The following is a 3,384-nucleotide window of genomic DNA, read 5'->3' on the forward strand; positions in this document are numbered from 1 at the left end:
ACTCATCTCTACTCAGCAGCTGCCTACAGGTTTGGCTGCCAGGGATTGGAGGGAGGAAATACCACATTAACATACACAGTCAACAAAGATCCACATGGCCCAGAATTTCACAGAATATGCGTTCCAGAACATTATGAGTAGAGATCCTGTGGACTACAAAATAGGGAAAAGTGGAAGTTCAGATAGAGATGAGTTCGGAGGACGCCCAAGCTCATCTCAAGTGCTGAGGGGAAGGGCCGTGCTTCACCTTTTTACTGATTTATGGTTTTGAGAGGGAAGATATGCAAACGAATACATAAATCTTCAGCATAGGTCTGAACGTACCTCTCGATATAAAGGGAGTCTTGTTTGATTTCTAAAGTCCTGATCCCAGCAGGAATATAGGGGTAGGGTGGTCTTTCCTTTACTGCATTTCTTGCCCCAAGATCTGGACACAGGCTTAAAAAAAAAACAAACAAAAAAAAAAAAAAAAGGTAAATTATAAAGAAAGAGTGCAAGAATCTCATAGGTTTAGAATATTATGCAAGTGCTTAAACACACATATAATACATAAAGTATTATAATATTATAAAGTAATACATAATAATAAAGTGGCTTTTGCTTGTTTCTGGTTTCCACCATCACTTAAAAGACTCTACACTTTTCTCCCCCAATTTTTGGGTCCACTGAAGTGTCCACTTCTGCTCCAAAATCTCTGCATGTAATACTGTTTACTGCGGTCGTCATACTTAACAGATCCTCAACTCATAACTATCTTATTTCCTCAGCGAACGTCCTCTGAGCTTACACAACCTACCCCCGATCCTGCCATTCAACTCCCTCCACCGATGAAGGCAAACTGTACTTTGGCCTGTATACCCACCGCTGATGTGTGTTCTCCCCAACTAAATTCCTTCAGCTTGTGCTCATCAGGGTTTCTTCCTCATCTACACTCTGTCTTTCTCTGTTCAAGACCACTTTGTGAACCCCACCTCGGTTTTATAGATGTTCCATCCAATCTTTTTGCCATATAGCACCCTTTGCATGCTTTATCATCACCTATTTACCTTTTCTCCACTTCATTCTGTTAAAAATTGCCTGCAAAGCCTGTCCCCAGCTCCATATTTCTCACGTCCTGCAACTTCTGTACCCAAAAAGTAATATCCAAACTTTCTTAGCATTTTGGTGTTGCTCCACAAATCCATCTCCGGCACTATTGGGTCAAATCTTCTATGCACACCCCTCTGGCAGCATTCCCCAGTCTTAATCGCATCACACCTACAATCTTTGCCCCATAGGTATCTATTCATTCCTCTCAACAGTGGTTGTGCAAGGTTTTGGGTAAACCCCCCCATATTTTCTGTTTCAACATCTGAACCCCCATCTCTAATTTTCTCCTTTCATCCCATCTTTGGTACTCTTCATATTCCTTTTGCCTGCTCGAATATCCTTTCCACCCAGACTTGCCGAAACCAGTATCCACTCTCCTGTTTCAGGCCCCGTCCCCTTTTAATGAACCCTGTTCCCAACACAGCAAAACAATGTTAATCTACCCCCCCCCCCACACACACACACACACACACACACACACACACACACACACACACACCCCTATCTCTGTATATTCTCTCCTGCCCTGAACTCTGCAGGTACGGCCTTTCCAATACAGAGAAACCCTTAAAATGACTTTCTGGTCTCAGGGAACCCCTGCCAAAAATGACCATACCTTCAAGTTATGATACGTTGGTGTGATGATCAGTGGGAAGAATGTCTTTACACTTGTAGTCATTGGGAAGAATTACCTCCTTTATAGATGGCAAAAAAAGATCAATGGTGTCAGTGGGAACTTATCTGAGAGGCAGGAACCCCTAGCAACCTCTGGAGGAAACCCTGATTGAGAAACCCTGGCCTATGGGGTTGCCACCTGGTTTGAACCACCCAATCCTGTTCTTGTCCGTTTTCCAATTGCTCTACTGGGTGTCCAGTTGGGCACTTTTAATGGCAAACTCCTTTTCAGATTCTCCATTTATTTTTTTTTGGTGTTAGTGGGAGGAATAAGTGCCCAATCGTTGGTGCGCCAACAGTGGCTTCAGTGTGGATGAAGCTGCAAATACTGCTTTACATCCTTCATTTATAAATTAACTTCTTCCCTTAGCTATACACTACATTAACCTCTTACTGATGCCCATACGTATATATGTGGCAGCTCGGAGATGGGCTTTATCCTGTGTTGCTACATAGGTGGATACAGCCTGCTAATGTATTGGCCCGGGAGTGTGTAATCATGGCCCCCCCCAGGACTGTTACCGCACTGATATAGAAGATTGAGAACTGGTAGGATAGATTCATGATCATGTGATCACATAATTGGGAAGCCCTGGAAATGCCACTGGCATTAAGCCAGTAGGATCCACCTGCTACAGGTTGCATGCAGAACACTATAGGAGGAGGAGACAAGACCAGTCACCCTGCAAAAGGAGAGAGCAGAGCTGTGGGAGGGGGTCTAGCAAGCTCCACCCACAGAAACCTACAGGAGGGGGCGGAGACAAGACCAGTCACCCCTCACAAAAGTGAGCGTGCAGAGCTGTCGAAGCGGACCAGTAGCCTGCTTACAGGCTGCCTGCAGATAATGACGGGAGGGGGGCGCGGACGAGACCAGCCACTCTGTACATGGAGAAAGTAGAGTTATAGGAAGGGCCCAGCAGGCTCCACCTGCTACAGAAAACTAGAGGAAGGGGGTGGAGACAAGACCAGTCACCTTGCACAAGGAGAGAGATCAGCAGTGATCGGTCTTTATTACAGGAAGTCTCACACTGGATTACTGCACAGATCTGGAAGAAATACACAAAGATCACCAAGATCACCAAGGTTCAAGAAGAATACACATGACCGATAGATTTAGACAATATTAACTTATCATGGAGTTCAACTTTATCATCCCTCTCCCAATGTTATGGTAATGTAAAAAGTTTTTAATTAGAGTGGTGGAGGATTAGATCATCGATCGGGTTTTTATTGCTGTCCGTGTCCCCCACTGGGGAGATTCACTCATCTATTTCTCCTGGTGACCATCCCCACCAAGACAAACAATGAAGGAAAATCCGACATTTTGGAGGCAGTGGGGAGTATAGAAGGGGACAAATGTTTCAATAACGATTGTCCAAGGAGGAGGATTTCACTCACTATGGGGAGGTTTTTTTCAAACTTTTTTGTGTCTCTAGGACAGGAAGGGAAGGGAAGTACCCCTGAGGGACAGGGTGGGTGGGGGGGGATATGGGGTTAACCCTTCTCTACTCTAGACAAACCTTAATAAAAAGTTCTGGCTATTCATACACTAACATCTACATAGAATCTCACAAAACAGACAAAAATCCACATCCGTCTTGGACGGTTCCATCACATTTA

The sequence above is a fragment of the Aquarana catesbeiana genome, linkage group LG09 (genome assembly GCF_042186555.1).
Source record: "Aquarana catesbeiana isolate 2022-GZ linkage group LG09, ASM4218655v1, whole genome shotgun sequence".
Lineage (NCBI taxonomy): Eukaryota > Metazoa > Chordata > Amphibia > Anura > Ranidae > Aquarana > Aquarana catesbeiana.